Below are 20,035 nucleotides of genomic sequence, written 5' to 3' on the forward strand. Positions count from 1 at the left end.
ACGGTGGATCAGGGAGATTGCTTGATTGAGATGAAATGACTGTTGAATGGAAGTTCAAGTTTCTTCCTCCTTTTTTTCTTGAACTGAGTCATGCAGGATGTATGTCATTGGTTGAGGGAAGGAAGGGTTCCAAGCAGCAGTAAGGCTGTAGAGAGCTAAGGAAACATGTTAGAGAGTTTGGAATATTTGGGGGACTTTAAGTGCCACCATTTTGTTTGAGCATAGCAGAGTGTTAATGGACAGCAGCCGTGGGATAAGAATCCCTCTAAAATAAGTTTGAAGGGTGAAGGGGACACTCCCATGTGAACCTGCAATGGTCAGACTCTATTTTTGAAATGAGAGTGTCTGTGAGGTTCAAGGTAACATCTTATAGGAGCTGGGCTTTCTCACATGAAGGAGAAAAAGTAGACAGCAGTGTGGCCTGGACAAGCTAGCTAGCCTTTCAAGTTACTGATCTAGGAGGAAAATATTACCTCATGGAATTGAGAGGATTCTATAGAGCTCTTAGATGGGTAGATGCTCAAAAAATATTATTTTTCCTCTTTGTCCCCTTTGGACATAGGCTTTGGAATTGAATCTTGGTTCTGTCACAACATTATTTCGATAGGTGTTGTAATCCTTATGAAATGCATCTGTTTATCATTATCTTATCTTTAAAATGGGAATGATAATCAAGAGGTTTAACTTAATTGAGACATGCAGGATGTATTAGGTGTTGGCACATAATAGGAACCAGTTGTTCATGGTGAGCCCCTCTCCCCTCCCTTCCTGGATTTACTGTTGAAATTAGTGAGGCTAATGAAACTCAGATACCAGCATAAGAGGAGGGCTTAGCCGTTTAACCTCTAGTTAACAAGTATCATCTGGAGAGCTAACAAACTGTCCACTTAAACAAAGATGTACAACATGAGAGTTGTGAGTTTCACCTTTATTCAGGGTCTTACTGAGGCTGTAGTCTAGTCTGGAAAATAACCTCACAGTAGCTCTGAGAAACTGCTTCAAAGAGGAGCCAGGAGGTTTATATATACTTTGTTGTTCAGTTGCAAGTTGTGTCTGACTATTTGCAACCCCATGGACTGCAGCACACCAGGCTTCCCTGTCCCTCAGTATCTTCCAGAGTTTGCCCAAGTTCACGTCCATTGAACTAGTGATGCCATCCAACCATCTCATCCTCTGCTGCTCCCTTCTCATCCTGCCCTCAATCTTTCCCAACACCAGGGTCTTTTCCAATGAGTCAGCTCTTCACATCAAATGGTCAAAGTATTGGAGCTTCAGCTTCATCATCAGTCCTTCCAATGAATATTCAGGGTTCATTTTCGTTAAGATTGACTGGTTTGATCTCCTTGCTGTCCAAGGGACTCTCAAAAATCTTCTCCAACACCACAGTTCAAAAGTATCAATTCTTTGGTGCTCTGCCTTCTTTATGTTCCAGCTCTCACGTCCATACATGTGAGGCTGGATACATACATACAAGCCTATGGAAAAACCATAGCCTTGACTATACAGACCTTTGTCAGCAAAATGATGTCTTTGCTTTTTAATGCACTGTCTAGGTTTGTCATAGCTTTCCTTCCAAGAAGCAATTGGCTTCTAAATTTATGGCTGCAGTCACCATCTGCAGAGATTTTAGAGCCCAAGAAGAGGAAATCTGTCTTCTATCTTTTCCTCATCTATTTGCCATGAAAGTGATGGAACTGGATGCCATGATCTTAGTTTATATATATATATACACACACAAACACACACATAAAAGCAGACTTCTTTATATATATAAAAGCAGACTTTGGTATAATTGAAGCCAAATCTCTAGGAATTGAGGTCCAGGCATTAGTTATTTTTTTATGAGCTCTTCATGGGGTTCTCTGGTGCAGCCAGGATTGAGAAGTAGACAATACTGAGCCCTTGAGTTTTCTTCAATGATGGAACTTGAGAGTCTAAAGAGGCTCCTTGTGCTGCCAAAATCTGGCTCTCTGTGTGCTGATGACAAACAGAAATATGGAGACAATTATGGAGGAGAAAGAAAGGGTAGCTTTATTCCTTTGCCAGGCAAGGAGGGAATGCATCAGACTAGCACCTCAACTGTGCCCCCTCCCTGGAAAATAGGGAGAGGTGTTATAGTTTGATGTCTTCATCAGTGGTGTATGATAAGGATCAGGGCAGTAACTGTTTTACATTCTTCTTTCTTCTGCAAAGTTCTAACACAGCCATAACACTGGGTTTGGTCATCCCTGAGGTTATTGGCCTGTGACTTTCTTTCTGAAGAATGCTACAAGGGAGTGTTACAAGGGTGTGTGGGGGAAGAATGCAGGTGCAGGATGCCTAGGGTTAGAGTGATTAAGAAATTAACTTTGTGAAGGACAAGTCTAGTTATGTGCACCAAAGATTAGAAACAGTCAAAGTAAAACTAGGGTTGCTTAATTCCTACAGGCCTATTTTGGGGGTTTCTATACTCATTCCTTTGTTTTCCTTGCTTGTTAGCACAGGAGGCCTGGGTTCAATCCCTGGGTCAGGAAGATCCCCTGGAGAAGGAAATGGCATCCATGCCAGTATTCTTGCCTGGGAGAATTCCATGGACAAAGAATTCCATGGACAGAGGAGCCTGATGGGCTCCAGTCCATGGGGTTGCAAAGAGTCAGACATGACTGAGCAACTAACATTTTCACTTTCACTTAGCAGAAAAACCCAGTTCCCATTTCTGTTGTAACATTTCTATTTCTGTTCTCTTCTCCCCCCCGCCATCTGTTGGTGATTTTTAAAGTTTTTACTTTTATGAGAGTCAGAGGCCCTCCTTCTGACTGGCATTCCTAAGGGGGTATGGCAATCTGAATAACGTCCCCCTCCCCCCAGCCCCAAAGATGGCAAGTTCTAATTTCTGGAAATTAGAATGTGTTGCCTTACAAGTATGGGGGACGACAGAGGATAAGATGGATGGCATCACTGACTCAATCGACATGAGTTTGAGCAAGCTCCGGGAGTTGGTGATGGACAGGGAAGCCTGGTGTGCTGCAGTACACGGGATCTCAAAGAGTCAGACATGACTGAGTGACTGAATATCAACAACAACATGTATTGGGAAGGCAACACTGGACCTCTTCACGTTTTAGATTTTCAACTGGTATTTTTTTAACCAAGAGATTAACAGGAGAAAAACTAACAGTCTTTGTTGTTTTTGTTTAAACACATGCAGCACACATCATGCAGGAGAAACCTCAAAGAAAAATAACTCTAAGTGGCAGCTTAGAATTCTGGAGAAGGAAATGCAACCCACTCCAGTATTCTTGCCTGGAGAATCCCATGGACGGAGAAGCCTGGCGGGCTACAGTTCGCGGGGTCGCAAAGAGTCGGACACAACTTAGCAACTTCACTTTCAACAAAAAACAATAAATTTGTAGAGAAATGATCAGACAAAAGAAAGCAATTTTGGTTTTCAAGGGTGGTGAACTGTGGAAGTATAAACATATGGGAGGGAACTAAGGTTTGTTTACATTTGGCTAAGATTTGTTTGCAGATTTCACTTGCCACCTCTGTGCTGATAAGAATCTGTTTCTAGTGAAAGAATGTATATCCTGCCTCTAGGCAGAAAGGAGGGAAAAGAAAAATCTTTTCCTTCATTTGCTGTTTCTTAATTTCCTTCAGCTCAAAGATATTTTTATGTTAAATAGGCATACTTTGGGATGGTGTATTCTAGTTTCCTTTAGTTCCCAATTTGTAGCTTTATTTTTAGAAAGTGTCATATGACCAACCTAGATAGGTTATTAAAGAGCAGAGGCATTACTTTGCCAACAAAGGTCCATCTAGTCAAAGCTATGGTTTTTCCAGTAGTCATGTATGGATATGAGAGTTAGACCATAAAGAAGGCTGAGTGCTGAAGAATTGATGCTTTTGAAGTGTGGTGTTGGAGAAGACTCTTGAGAGTCTTGCAAGAAGATCAAACCAGTCAATCCTAGAGGAAATCAGTCCTGAATATTCATTGCAAGGACTGATGCTGAAGTCAAAACTCCAATATTTTGGCCACCTGATGGGCAGAACTGACTCATTGGAAAAAACCCTGATGCTGGGAAAGATTGAAGGCAGGAGGAGAAGCGGATGACAGAGGATGAGATGGTTGGATGGCGTCACCAACTCAATGGACATGAGTTTGAGCAGCTCCTGGAGTTGGTGTGGACAGGGAAACCTGGCGTGCTGTAGTCATGGGACTGCAAAGAGTCAGATACAACTGAGTGACTGAACTGAACATGTTAAAAGCTGAATTGGGTTAGAAGTTGTGAGGTAAGAGATCAGTTCAGGGGGAGAAAAATATAGACAGGAACAAGCAGAATAGAGAGAATTTAAGAACATTGTTTTCTGTTTGATTGAGTCAGTCTGTTAATCTGGTAATAAGTCAGTTTGGTTCAACAGTTGTCTCATTTCAGAAGGTGATGTTTGCATGGGTTTCCACTATATGATTTGAGCAATCAGGGATTTAGTAAGAGTCATTTCTATAGAAACAAAAGGAAAATGAAGTTTAATGGTTGGAGTAGACTATAAAACTGGTTTTTGAGTCCAGATGACAGTCAAATGAGCAGATTTCAAGATATTGAGCTCAAAGTATGTTTTGCAGTTTGAATGTCTCTGAGGCTGTCATCAGCTGTGTTCCAGTGAACCTTCTGAGTGACCTACACAACAACAGACATGAAGGTTGTTCATACATGAGCTGTTGTGGGTGATATTTCTGTTTATATCAGGTTATCTAGTTTCAGTCGTTTTGGGAAAAGGGAAGTTTTATTTCTTAGTGATTACAAGTCAGAAGGGTGGGAGAAAAACTGGAAATGTTAGTTTGGAGAGCTGTGACCAGATATTGTCAGAATCTAAAAGAATTTGGGATCCACTTCAATTCACAGGTAAATAACAAAACCTCAATGATAGTGAACAGGACTAGGATCTAATATCCATAAAGGTGTGTCATAGTTTTCCACTGAAACATCATTTTTTAAATCTCTACAATCACCCCCATTTTTACCAAAGAGAGTCATAATAAGACAAATTGCTTTGCTAAATAAGTCTAATTTCATTAAACTTGGTCTGATTATTAATAAATGAAGCAAGAATAGAGACTGATCATGTAAGCTCTTTTAAGTCTGTCTTGCTAGAATTTTTGATAAAGAATATAAGATTATTCTGGAAGCCACGTCAAGGACTCACTTGCAATGCCTGTAGATTTAGGTAAATTCCTCTCTTCTTGAGATGTAAGATGTCATAAGATGTTGGGTCTGCTAGGAAATGACTTCCCATTCTCATTGGTTAGGCTAGGAACCCTATAAACAAGATACCAGATAGTTTTTTGAAAGGAGGCTTTAAAGGCTCCATAAAGTCAGTCTTAGTTTTTAAAAAAATTGTCTGGTCATGTCTTAGTCTACTTACATCATTCTCAAATATAACATTCCAGTCAAAGTCCTGGTAATATAGCCAGTATTGCCCACTGTGTCCTGTAATAAGGAAAACAGATTCTCCCTCAGTTCAGTTCAGTTCAGTCGCTCAGTCGTGTCCGACTCTTTGCGACCCCATGAATCACAGCACGCCAGGCCTCCCTGTCCATCACCAACTCCCGGAGTTCACTCAAACTCATGTCCATCTAGTCGGTGATGCCATCCAGCCATCTCATTCTCTGTTGTCCCCTTCTCTTCCTGCCCCCAATCCCTCCCAGCATCAGAGTCTTTTCCAGTGAGTCAACTCGTCGCATGAGGTGGCCAAAGTATTGGAGTTTCAGCTTCAGCATCAGTCCTTCCAGTGAACACCCAGGACTGATTTCCTTTAGGATAGACTGGTTGGATCTCCTTGCAGTCCAAGGGACTCTCAAGAGTCTTCTCCAACACCACAGTTCAAAAACATCAAATCTTTGGTGATCAGCTTTCTTTATAGTCCAACTCTCACATCCATACACGACCACTGGAAAAACCATAGCCTTGACTAGACGGACATTTGTTGGCAAAGTAATGTCTCTGCTTTTTAATATGCTATCCAGCTTGGTCATAACTTTCCTTCCAAGGAGTAAGCGTCTTTTAATTTCATGGCTGCAATCAGAATCCGCAGTGATTTTGGAGCCCCCCAAAATGAAGTCTGACACTGTTTCCACTGTTTCCCCATCTATTTGCCATGAAGTGATGGGACCAGATGCCATGATCTTAGTTTTCTGAATGTTGAGCTTCAAGCCAACTTTTTTACTCTCCTCTTTCACTTTCATCAAAAGGCATTTTAGTTCCTCTTCACTTTCTGCCATAAGGGTGGTGTCATCTGTATATCTGAAGTTATTGATATTTCTCCCAGCAATCTTGATTCCAGCTTGTGCTTCTTCCAGCCCAGCGTTCCTCATGATGTACTCTGCATATAAGATTCTCCCTCAGTCTATGCAAATAACTGTATTGCATAATTATATGCAAATTGTTTTATTTTCTTATAGTGAAAATAAGAACACTCAGTAAGAGTTTCTGAATTCTTGAGGGATCAGGTAGAGAGAAAATTCTGTTTACAAAGATATAATTTGCCAATATAATTTAATTTGCTTTAAATTATTAATAGGTGGATAAGAAAGAGAAAATTTGGCTCTCCAACTAAAGTTGTATTCCTACCTCAACACCTCATCTCTCAGATTCATTGACCTAGCATGTGGTCGGTAGAGCGAGCTTGGACTTGATAACAAATTTGGCTTAGCCAGCCAGGAGTCCTGATGCTTGTGGCTAACTGGTCCTGGTCAGGGAGTACTGTTGTAAGACCCTAAGCATCTACCAGGACTATTTGTCCTGAGTATCCTTCCTTCCTTCAAGATACCCTGAAGCGGCACTGGCTGCATAGTGCTTGGCAGTTGGTATAAGGAACTGACAAAACAACAAGTCAGTTTCATTGGTAGGTTCCTAGGCGTATGTGCTCAATCATATCCGACTCGTAGTGATCCCATGGACTGGAGTCCACCAGGCTCCTCTGTCTGTGGGGATTCTCCAGGCAAGAATACTGGGTGGGTTGCCATTCCCTCCTCCAGGGGATCTTCCTGACCCAGGAATGGAACCCACTTCTCTATGTTTCCTGCATTGCAAGCGGATTCTTTACCACTGAGTTACCAGGGAAGCCCCTTGTTTGTAGGATAAGTCTACCCACTTTGATAGCCAGTTCAGCCGGTTTGTTTATTTGTGGTTTTGTGTATCCTTTTGTGTTGCAAGTTGATGAACCCAATTTTGTAGGCTAAGTTTCTCCAGTGTGCACATCAAGAACATGTTTCCCCCTTAGTTTGGGCTTTTCTTTTACAGGACAAGCCAATTTGTTTGGGGCACCCTGTTGGAGGTGGGGAGATTTTGTTGGATTCTACCTGAGTGAGAACAGGTTCATTGGGGAGCTAGTCTCGTGTGGTGAGCTACCTGGTTGGAATTAGTTCATTTTTTTTTTTATTTTGCAGGGTAAATTTATTTACCTGAGTTGGGAGTTGGTTCATCTGTGCATTGATGCAATCTGTTTGTGCCATTTTTGTTGAGATTTGCCTATGTCTTTTGTGTTTTCATGTTACCAAACTTATAAAAATGGGAAATATGTCATCTATCCCATGGGATAGCTCTTTGGGGAGCATATCAGCTATGTTAAGATCAGAAGGCTCCCTGAGTGACTCACAAGTATACAATCTCATAGTTAGCGGTGCTTTGCCAAGGGGAGGAACCCTGATAATGAACAGGCCTGGGGTCTCCCTTGGATTTGAGACATCCAATTATAATTTTCCCTACAGGAGCCCCAGGCAACTTTGGCAGTGGGCACTTTAGCTCCAGTTTGGGAGCTCTCCCAGTAAAGTAAAACTACAACATTTTAGAGAAATGTCCAAGGCTTAGTGGGACTTGGAGTCACATTTGGGGCATTCTTGCCATTTGGTTTTTTGGGTTTCTGGGCATCTTTTTGCTATTCACTTTTTTTGTTTGTTTGTTTGGTGATTTCCTGCTAGTGTGGTTTGGTAACACACAGACCTCTGGTACTAAGTGCTCAAGGTAAAATGAGAAGTACTTTCTGTAAGTCTGGTTTCTTAGCAGAAGACCTTCTCCCCTAGGCTATAGTAGGAGGGAGTGAAGCTTTACAGAGGGATGGATGGGAGTGTCAGTCCTTTGGTTTCATTGAGGTGGCCACTGATGCTGAAGCTCCAATACTTTGGCTACCTGATGCACAGAACTGACTCATTGGAAAAGACCCTGATGATGAGAAAAACTGAAGGCAGGAGGAGAAGGGGATGACAGAGGGAGGATGAGATAGTTGGATGGCATCAACAACTCAATGGACATGAGTTTGAGCAAGCTCTGGGAGTTGGTGATGGACAGGGAAGCCTGGTGTGCTGCAGTCCATGGGCCGCGAAGAGTCAGACACCACTGTGTGACTGAACTGAAGACAAATAGAAATCCTAAATGCTTTTTTTTCCTGCAAGTATTTAGCTGTCTAGTTGAGTGAGCTTGATTTGTTCCATCTGTGAAAAACCCAATTTTAATCCAACCTCGTTTGTAAACTTATAGGTTTTACACTGCTCTACCTGACTCAGGATTAAAGTCCTGAAATAAGAACTGAGATCTCACTGTTTGTGTGCCTGTGCATGTCTTTGTCTTTGGATAACATTGCCATGGTTGATCTGTAAAAGAGCTCTATTTAACTGGCTTAAACAAAAGTTAGCGCTTACAAACCAAACAATTCTAAATACAAGAGAAATTAAGCAAAGTAAATTTCAGGTTCACATGAATGGGAAATATTCAATACTAGGTTTCCTGGGTGGTGCTAGTGGTAAAGAACCCGCCTGCCAGTGCAGGAAAAGTAAGAGACGTGGGTTTGATCCCTGGGTCGGGAAGATCCCCTGGAGAAGAAAATGGCAGCTCACTCTAGTATTCTTGCCTAGAGAATCCCACGGACTGAGGAGCCTGGCAGGCTATAGTCCATGGGCTTATACAGAGTCAGACATGACTAAAACAACTTAGCATGCATGCACATTAAAATTTGAGTTAGTTGATCTAACAGGCATGTCCTATATCAACACTAAATAAATATTAAGTTTAATACTTTCATTGTGCCCAGTTTTTGTTGTCTACTTGCTCAGTCATGTCCGACTCTTTGCGACCCCATGGACTGCAGCACACCAGGCTTCCCTGTCCTTCACCGTCTCCCTGAGTTTGTTCAAACTCATGTCCATGGAGTCGGTGATGCCATCCAACCATCTCATTCTCTGTCATCCCCTTCTCCTCCTGCCTTCACATTTTCCCAGCATCAGGTTTAGTATCAGCTAAAGCCTTTGACTGTATGGATCACAATAAACTGTGGAACATTCTGAAAGAGATGGGAATCCCAGACCACCTGACCTGCCTCTTGAGAAATCTGTATGCAGGTCAGGAAGCAACAGTCAGAACTGGACATGGAACAACAGACTGGTTCCAAATAGGAAAAGGTGTACGTCAAGGTTGTATATTGTCACCCTGCTTATTTAACTTATATGCAGAGTACATCATGAGGAACGCTGGGCTGGAAGAAGCACAAGCTGGAATCAAGATTGCTGGGAGAAATATCAATAACCTCAGATATGCAGATGACACTACCCTTATGGCAGGAAGTGAAGAGGAACTCAAAATCCTCTTGATGAAAGTGAAAGAGGAGAGTGAAAAGGTTGGCTTGAAGCTCAACATTCAGAACACAAAGACTATGGCATCTGGTCCCATCTCTTCATGGGAAATAGATGGAAAAACAGTGGAAACAGTGTCAGACTTTATTTTTTTGGGCTCCAAAATCACTGCAGATGCTGATTGCAGCCAGGAAATTAAAAGACGCTTGCTCCTTGGAAGGAAAGTTATGACCAACCTTGATAATATATTAAAAAGCAGAGACATTACTTTGCCAACCAAGGTCCATCTAGTCAAGGCAATGGTTTTTCCCGTGGTCATGTATGGATGTGAGAGTTGGACTGTGAAGAAAGCTGATCGCCGAAGAATCGATGCTTTTGAAATGTGGTGTTGGAGAAGACTCTTGAGAGTCCCTTGGACTGCAAGGAGATCCAACCAGTCCATTCTAAAGGAGATCAGTCCTGGGTGATCATTGGAGGGACTGATGCTAAAGCTGAAACTGCAATACTTTGGCCACCTCATGCGACGAGTTGACTCACTGGAAAAGACTCTGATGCTGGGAAAGGTTGGGGGCGGGAGGAGAGGGGGACGACAGAGAATGAGATGGCTGGATGGCATCACCGACTCTGTGGACATGAGTTTGAGTGAACTCTGGGAGTTGGTGATGGACAGGGAGGCCTGGCCTGCTGTGATTCATGGGGTCGCAGAGAGTCGGACACGACTGAGCGACTGAACTGAACTGAACTGAAATAAGATTTATTATATCCGTTGCAAATTTGTCAGCAAGGAAAGTAACTTAATGTGAAGAAACTTTTTAGGAAAAAAAGTGCAAATGAGAAAAGAGTTTTTGAGTGTACCTTTAGAAATACATGTTTTAGGATCTCTCCAGATATTCTACAACTTAAAAGTTAAAATTATACTCAAATAACTGAAGGGATGAAAAGTTTATGGAAAATGGAAGCCCAAAAGGGTTTTGCACATGATCAGTCAGGATTGACTAAGTTTAAAACAAGTTTAATTCATTAAATGAAGCTTTAAAGTAAACTGAGGCAAAACATAAATTTGGCTTTGCTCCCTGTTAAAACAGACAGGTTTTCTGAAGATGCTAAACTGCCCTTCATAACAGATTCTGACAGAATGTGGTCCACTGGAGAAGGGAATGGCAAACCACTTCAGTATACTTGCCTTGAGAACCCCACAAACAGTATCAAAAGGCAAAATGATAGGATACTGAATGAGGAATTCCCCAGGTTGGTAGGTGCCCAGTATGCTACTGGAGATCAGTGGAGAAATAACTCCAGAAAGAATGAAGGGATGGAGCCAAAGCAAAACAAATACCCAGTTGTGGATGTGACTGATGCTAGAAGCAAGGTCCGATGCTATAAAGAGCAATATTGCATAGGAACCTGGAATGTTAGGTCCATGAATCAAGGCAAATTGGAAGTGGTCAAACAGGAGATGGCAAGAGTGAACATAGACATTCTAGGAATCAGTGAATTAAAATTGACTGGAATGGGTGAATTTAACTAGGATGACCATTATATCTACTACTGTGGGCAGGAATCCCTTAGAAGAAATGGAGTAGCCATCATGGTCAACAAAAGAATCCGAAATGCAGTACTTGGATGCAATCTTAAAAATGACAGAATGATTTCTGTTCGTTTCCAAGGCAAACCATTCAATATTACAGTAATCCAAGTCTATGCCCCAACCAGTAACGCTGAAGAAGCTGAAGTTGAACAGTTCTGTGAAGACCTACAAGACCTTTTAGAACTAACACCCAAAAAAGATGTCCTTTTCATTATAGGGGACTGGAATGCAAAAGTAGGAAGTCAAGAAACACCTGGAGTAACAGGCAAATTTGGCCTTGGAGCACAAAATGAAGCAGCGCAAAGGCTAATAGAGTTTTGCCAAGAGAACGCACTGGTCATAGCAAACACCCTCTTCCAACAACACAAGAGTAGACTCTACACATGGACATCACCAGATGGTCAACACCAAAATCAGATTGATTATATTCTTTGCAGCCAAAGATGGAGAAGCTGTATACAGTTAGCAAAAACAAGACCAGGATCTGACTGTGGCTCAGATCATGAACTCCTTATTGCCAAATTCAGACTGAAATTGAAGAAACTATGGAAAACCACTAGACCATTCAGATATGACCTAAATCAAATCCCTTATGATTACACAGTGGAAGTAAGAAATAGATTTAAGGGACTAGATCTGATAGATAGAGTGCCTGATGAACTATGGACGGAGTTTCGTGACATTGTACAGGAGACAGGGACCAAGACCATCCCCATGGAAAAGAAATGCAAAAAAGCAAAATGGCTGTCTGAGGAGGCCTTACAAATAGCTGTGAAAAGAAGAGAAGTGAAAAGCAAAGGAGAAAAGGAAAGATATAAGCATCTGAATGCAGAGTTCCAAAGAATAGCAAGGAGAGATAAGAAAAGCCTTCCTCAGTGATCAATGCAAAGAAATAGAGGAAAACAACAGAATAGGAAAAACAAGAGACCTTTTCAAGAAAATTAGAGATTCCAAGGGAACATTTCATGCAAAGATGGGCTCAATAAAGGACAGAAGTGGTATGGACCTAACAGAAGCAGAAGATATTAAGAAGAGGTGGCAAGAATACACAGAAGAACTGTACAAAAAAGATCTTCACGACGAAGATAATCACGATGGCGTGATCACTCACCTGGAGCCGGACATCTTGGAATGTGAATTCAAGTGGGCCTTAGAGAGCATCACGACGAACAAAGCTAGTGGAGGTGATGGAATTCCAGTTGAGCTATTTCAAATCCTGAAAGATGATGCTGTGAAAGTGCTGCACTCAATACGCCAGCAAATTTGGAAAACTCAGCAGTGGCCACAGGACTGGAAAAGGTCAGTCTTCATTCCAATCCCAAAGAAAGGCAATGCCAAAGAATGCTCAAACTACTGCACAATTGCACTCATTTCACACACTAGTAAAGTCATGCTCAAAATTCTCCAAGCTAGGCTTCAGCAATATGTGAATCGTGAACTTCCAGATGTTCAAGCAGGTTTCAGAAAAGGCAAAGGCACCAGAGATATAATTGCCAACCTCCGCTGGATTATGGAGAAAGCAAGAGAGTTCCAGAAAAACATCTATTTCTGCTTCATTGACTACGCCAAGGCCTTTGACTTGTGGATCACAATAAAGTGTGGAACATTCTGAAAGAGATGGGAATCCCAGACCACCTGACCTGCCTCTTGAGAAACCTGTATGCAGGTCAGGAAGCAACAGTTAGAACTGGACATGGAACAACAGACTGGTTCCAAATAGGAAAGGGAGTACGTCAAGGTTGTATATTGTCACCCTGCTTATTTAATTTATATGCAGAGTACATCATGAGGAACGCTGGGCTGGAAGAAGCACAAGCTGGAATCAAGATTGCCAGGAGAAATATCAATAACCTCAGATATGCAGATGACACCACCCTTATGGCAGAAAGTGAAGAGGAGGCCTCTTGATGAAAGTGAAAGAGGAGAGTGAAAAGGTTGGCTTGAAGCTCAACATTCAGAAAACGAAGATCATGGCATCTGGTCTCATCACTTCAAGGCAAATAGATGGGGAAACAGTGGAAACCGTGTCAGACTTTATTTTTTTGGGCTCCAAAATCACTGCGGATGCTGATTGCGACCATGAAATTAAAAGACGCTTGCTCCTTGCAAGGAAAGTTATGACCAACCTTGATAGTATATTAAAAAGCAGAGACATTACTTTGCCAACCAAGGTCCGTCTAGTCAAGGCTATGGTTTTTCCCGTGGTCATGTATGGATGTGAGAGTTGGACTGTGAAGAAAGCTGAGCGCCAAAGAATTGATGCTTGTGAACTGTGGTGCTGGAGAAGACTCTTGAGAGTCCCTTGGACTGCAAGGAGATCCAACCAGTCCATTCTAAAGGAGATCAGTCCTGGGTGTTGACTGGAAGGACTGATGCTGAAGCTCAAACTGCAATACTTTGGCTACCTCATGAGACAAGCTGACTCACTGAAAAAGAGTCTGATGCTAGGAAGGATTGGGGGCGGGAGGAGACGGGGATGACAGAGAATGAGATGGCTGGATGGCATCACCAACTTGATGGACATGAGTTTGAGTGAATTCCGGGAGTTGGTGATGGACAGGGAGGCCTGGTGTGCTGTGATTCATGGTGTCACAAAGAGTCAGACATGACTGAGCGACTGAACTGAACTGAACTGAACTGATGGGGGCCCAAAACATGGAAAGATCTAGAGGTGAGGAGGTCTGGTTACAGAGTGCATGCGTGCATGCTCAGTCGCGTCAGTTGTGTCTGACTCTTTGTGACCCCATGGATTGTAGCCCACCAGGCTCCTCTGTCCATAGAATTCTCCAGGCCAGAATACTGGAGTGGGTTGCCGTGCCCTCCTTCAGGGGAATCTTCCTGAGAGTCTAGGGATCGAACCCGAGTCTCTTATGTGTCCTGCATTGTCGGATGGGCTCTTTACTACTGGTGCCCCCAAATCCACAGAGTCACAATTTAAAGAACTAGTTTTTACAAATATTTCTTTGGGAAAATCACTTGGAGAGGAAGGGTTAAGTGAAATGTTTACCTTTCTTTCTTACCCAGGAATTACAGAGAGACTGTGAGAGCAGACTTGGGTAAGAATTCTTACCTTTCACTGGCTTTTTATCCCAGGATCCAATCTGCAGGTTTCATAGAGAGTGGAACATTCCAACTGGTTCCATGTGGAGTGTCAAGAATTAGAGGAGACAAAATTTTTTTACTCATCTTAGAGTTTCAGCCTGGACTCTCTAACAGAGAAAGATCAACAAGCCAGAAGAAAACAGTTTATTAACTCATGCAGTGCATAGCACGTGGGAGAAATCTCAATTAAAAGTAATTCAAAGCAGTGGCTTATAACTACAATTTCTAGATTATCTTCAACAAAGAACAATAACTGCGGAGAGAAACGATAGGACAAAGAAAGGAAGTTTAGGCTTCCAAGGGCAGCGAAATGGGAAGAAAAATATACGGCAGGGAACTAGTGGCTAATGTTTGTTTACAGATTCCTCTGGGGCCGTTTCTGGGCTGGTAAGGCTGTCTCCGGTGGAAGGAGAGTGTGTGTTCTGCCTTCAGGTAGGAAAGGGGAGGTAGAGAGAGCTTTCCCTGCATTCTTAATAGCCTTCAGCTCAAAATAACTTTTATGTCAAAGAGTCATACTTTGGGGTGACGTGTTCTGCTTTCCTTTACATGGTAAAAGGGATTTTGAAAGTTTGATTAAGTTAAGGATCTGGGATAAGGAGATTATACTCTGGATTATCGCGGTCCGCCCAATGTAAACCTAAGGATCCTTATGAGAGGAAGGCAGGATCATCAGAGTCAAAAGGGACACATGGCGACAGAAGAATGAGGAGCAGCGTCAGAGAGAGAGGCTGAGATTTGAGTGCGGCTCATTTCCAACTTCTGAGCTCCAGAGCTGTAAGATATTGAATCTTTTGTTGTAACTTATGGTGATTTGTTAGAGCAGCAACAGGAAACTAAAACGGGGGTATTTGGTGTTGTATTAATAGAAAGACACTGTCCACTAGTACTCGGGAGATTTGGTTTCTTTTTCTGCCCTCTCCCACTTACTGACTTACAAGTGGCAAACGTCTCTAAGCTTAGCTGTCTCTTCTGTGTAATGGAAATGGCAACCCACTCCAGTACTCTTGCCTGGAAAATCACGTGGACTGAGAAGCCCGGTAGGCTACAGTCCATGGGGTTGCAAAGAGTCGGACACGACTGAGCGACTTCACTTCACTTCTGTGTAATGGAAGCAATATGACCATATGTATTTGAGGGTAGTACTGGGCCGATGGTTTCATCCACTGCATAGATGTTTCCCCCGCCTTAGTCTCGAATCTTCAACTCAGCGCAGCCCAGCTTAGTACTTCCAAGCAGAACCAGTGTCCCCACCATAATGCCCTGAGCTAGTTTATCAATAGCTGAAATTGTCTTGTTTCTTTCTTTTTTTGCCATAGACACTCATCCAATTTAGGAACCATTATTTCTTAGATGGGGTCTATGAAAAAATTAATTAGAATAAATATGAGACCTAAATTTCCTAACTGCAAGAGACTAAGAGACCAAAGAATTATTCTGCAACCTTTTCCTCCTCTATGCCAACAAAAATTGTACAGTGTTCAGATATCTCCACACTGGTTTCAGCTTCTGCTTATATGTTTTATCATAAGCTGAATTTGAACATGACTTCTCCTACCTTGTCACCTCGTCCACTATTTGAGGCTGGAAAGGCTTTCCTGATGGCTCAGATGGTAAAGAATCTTCCTGCAATGAGAGAGACCTGGGTTTGATCCCTGGGTTGGGAAGATCCCCTAGAGAAGGTAATGGCTACCCACTACAGTATTATTGCCTAGAGAATTCCATGGACAGAGGAGTCTGGCGGGCTACAGTCCATGGGGTCGCAAACAGCTGGACACAACTGAGCGACTAACACTGTAACACTGTAAACTGGCAGGTTATGATGCCTTATAGATCATCTTTCTCAAAATGAGATGTTCTAGACAGACTTCATATGATGATATCTAGGGCAAAAGTTTTTGCAGTGATGACATGAAAGGATAAGCCCTTGGACCTCATTTCATGTATGGAATATTGAATGCTAAGTTTTCCTTTGTCTTCAGTAGTAATATCAAACTTAAACTTCAAAAATTTTTGTATGAAAGGTCATGGGAATTTTGCAAGTCATTTTTTTCAAATGATGTCTTGTTCTAGTAGTTGCAATAACATGTATTTTATCTTCCTGAAAAGGTGTATATCATATTGTTTGGACTTATACAGTATTTAACAGCTAAACTTGTTACATTTCTCTTTTTCTCAAGTGAAAAGAAAAAGAAAAAAAAATTTTATGTTGAGTTTGTACCAAGGATCTTCTAAATCAGTACTTCTTATTGGGAAGGGACTACAATTTAGACCCTCAGGGGACATTTATCAATATCTGTAGATATGTTTGTCACAGTTGGGAGTTAAGTGCTGTCAGAATCTAGTAGGTAGAGGCCAGGGATGTTGCTGAACATTCTGGAAAGCACAGGAGAACCTTACACAATAAACAAATAATTGTGCATGAAATGTCAATAGTGCCACTGTAGGGAAATTCTGCCCTAGACCAGACAAGTGTTTTTAGTTTTTAATGTGTATATGAGTCACAGGGGATCTGGCTAAAATGAGGATTCTAGTTTGAGCTCATGTCCCCAGAGGATAGAACTAGGCTACAAGGTGTTCTCTGTAGACAGGCACCCAGATACCATTATGGATAGAGCTCTTGACAACTCCTTCTTTAGAATATATTATACAAATGACTGTTTAACACTGTTGATTCAGATGTGGTCACTGCATTTTGACTGCACATTGGTTAGTGAGTCTGGGCCATGGGGTGCCTGTGCCTTTGCTCTGAACCAGAGTGACCTAACTTTCTCTTCTGGGCAGGGAGTGGGTAGTAGAATACTGAGTTTGCAAGTCAGGTTTGTGTGGAAGCAGTTTATCAAGACAGATGAATATTGTGCATCTTCCCTGGGACCTCCAAGGGACTCAAGTTGGCTATGAGGCAGGGCTAATGGGGAGTGAGATTTGAATGTCAGCAGAATGAGGTATTGAAGAAGTTGGAGGAGTTTGCTGGACATTCTTAGATAGAAATTATATTCTTGTATTGTGGAAGAGTTTAAGGGGTCTGATGCATATCTCTGTTACCTTTTTTTTTTTCCCTCAAAGCATTCTGTTGCATCTTATTGTCCATGGAATAAAGTTTAAAGTTCTTAACATAGCCTTTAAGGTTCTCTATTTTCTGGTTCTAAAGACCATCTTATTTTTTATTTATTTATTTTTTAAATTTATTTTATTGGAGGCAAATTACCTTACATTAATATATTGGTTGGTTTTGACATACATTAACATGAATCCGCCCCGGGTGTACATGTGTTCCCTTTCTTGAACCCCCCTCCCACCTCCCTCTTCCCCATATCCTCCCTCTAGGTCATCCCCGTGCACCAGCCCCAAGCATCCTGTATCATGCGTCAAACCTGGACTGGTGATTCATTTCACATATGATAATATACATGCTACAATGCCGTTCTCCCCAATCATCCCCCCTTCACCCTCTCCCACAGAGTCCCAAAGACTGTTCTATATACCTATGTCTCTTTTGCAGTCTCATATACAGGGTTAAGGTTACCATCTTTCTAAATTCCATATATATGCGTTAGTATACTGTATTGATGTCTTTCTTTCTGGCTTACTTCAATCTGTATAATAGGCTCCAGTTTCATCCACCTCATTAAAACTGATTCAAATGCATTCTTTTTGATGGCTGAAAAATACTCCATTGTGTATATGTACCAAAGCTTTCTTATCCATTCATCTGCAGATGGACATCTAGGTTGCTTCCATATCCTGGCTATTATAAACAGTGCTGCAATGAACATTGGAGTACATGTGTCTCTTTCAATTCTGGTTTCCTCGGTGTGTATGCCCAGGAGTGTGATTGCTGGATCATATGGCAGTTCTATTTCCAGCTTTTTGAGGAATCTCCACACTGTTCTCCATAGTGGCTGTACTAGTTTGCATTCCCACCAACAGTGTAAGAGGGTTCCCTTTTCTCCACACCCTCTCCAGCATTTATTGCATGTAGACTTTTGGATAGCAGCCATTCTGACTGGTGTGAAATGGTATCTCATTTTGATTTGCATTTCTCTGATTATGAGGGATGTTGAGCATTTTTTCATGTGTTTGTTAGCTATCTCTATGTCTTCTTTGGAGAAATGTCTGTTTAGTTCTTTGGCCCATTTTTTGATTGGGTCACTTAATTCCATCTTAGTTTTTAAAAAAATTTTTAGAAAAGTTTTTCTTTTAATATGAAAAGTGGGAACCTAAGAATAAAGGGAGAAACTTCCTCAATTTGATACAGAATATCTACAGAAAAACCCACAGTTAACTTTCTTAATGGTGAAAGACTGGATGCTTTCTCCCTAAGACTGGGAACAAGGTAAATTGTCCCCTTTCACCACTAGTATTCAACATACTGGAAATTTTAGCTACTGCAATAATATAAGAAAAAGAAATATAAAAAACACAAGATGAGAAGGAAGAGAGACGCGAGAGACGCCCGGCTCCGGCGGTGCAGATGCGAGAGACGCCCGGCTCCGGCGCAACCGACCACGTGCAGAATCGTGGCTGAGAGGAGCTACCCTGCGCCCAGGGTTAGGGCGGTGGCCGAGAGGAGCTGTACCACATCCAGGAGGCGGTGGCTGCTTGGGCACCAGAGGGCCGAGAGAAGCTGATCCACATTCAAAGCAGGAGGGGCAGCCTTGAGGAGATACCCCTCGTCCAAGGTAAGGTACAGCGGCTGTGCCTTGCTGGAGCAGCTGGGAAGAGATACTCCACGACCAAGTGGAATATAAGAATCCAGTGTCCCTGGGAGGAAGGAACAAGATGGCGGAGGGATAAGATGGCGAGACCACTTTCTGCCCCTCAAATTCATCAAAAGAACATTTGAACGCGGAGTAAAGTCCACAAAACAACTTCTGAATACTGGCAGAGGACATCAGGCTCCCAGAAAAGCAGCCCATTGTCTTCTAAAGGAAAGAGAAGAAATCCAGCTCCACCCACCAGAACACCGACACATGCTTCCCTAACCAGGGAACCCGGACAAGTCACCCGTCCAACCCCACACACAGCGAAGAAACTACATAATAAAGAGAACTCCACAAACTGCAAGAAGAGGGAAAGGCCACCCCAAGCAAAGCAATATAAGCAAGATGAAGAGGCAGAGAAATACCCAGCAAGTAAAGGAACAAGATAATTGCCCACCAACACAAACAAAAGAAGAAGATATAGGGAATTTACCTGATAAAGAATTTCAAATTTTGATGGTGAAAATGATTCAAAATCTTGAAAGCAAAATGGAGTTACAGATAAATAACCTGGAGAAAAGGATTGAGAAGATGGAAGAAAGATTTAATAAGGACTTAGAAGAAATAAAAAAGAGTCAATATACAATGAATAATGCCATAGATGAGATCAGAAACACTCTGGAGGGAACAAACAGTAGAATAACAGAGGCAGAAGACAGGATAAGCGAACTAGAAGATAGAATTGTAGAAATAAATGAAACAGAGAGGAAAAAAGAAAAACGAATTAAAAGAAATGAGGACAATATTAGAGACCTCTGGGACAATGTTAAACTCTCCAACATTCGAATCATAGGAGTCCCAGAAGAAGAAGACAAAAAGAAAGACCATGAGAGAATACTTGAGGAGATACTAGTTGAAAACTTCCCTAAAATAGGGAAAGAAATAATCACCCAAGTCCAAGAAACCCAGAGAGTCCCCAACAGGATAAACCCAAGGCGAAATACTCCAAGACACATATTAATCAAATTAACAAAGATCAAAGACAGA

General features: G+C 42.0%; 1 protein-coding gene across 2 annotated transcripts in view; it reads left to right on the forward strand.

Annotated features, from left to right (window-relative positions):
- The window catches only part of LOC129547018 (transmembrane protein 45A-like), a 74,382-nt gene that overhangs the window by 14,574 nt on the left and 39,773 nt on the right, over positions 1 to 20,035 (forward strand). Inside the window, exon 1 of one of the 2 annotated variants that reach the window (XM_055412706.2) lies at positions 14,835 to 15,062. The exons of the other annotated variant lie outside the window; for it this stretch is intronic. The gene's annotated coding sequence lies outside the window, so the exon portion shown is untranslated. Of the gene's footprint in view, positions 1 to 14,834; positions 15,063 to 20,035 lie in introns of those variants that run through there. 2 annotated transcript variants of the gene reach the window in all.

The sequence above is a fragment of the Moschus berezovskii genome, chromosome 1, assembly GCF_049115385.1.
Source record: "Moschus berezovskii isolate FMDL1 chromosome 1, NW_MosBer_1.0, whole genome shotgun sequence".
NCBI classification, from domain to species: Eukaryota; Metazoa; Chordata; class Mammalia; order Artiodactyla; family Moschidae; genus Moschus; species Moschus berezovskii.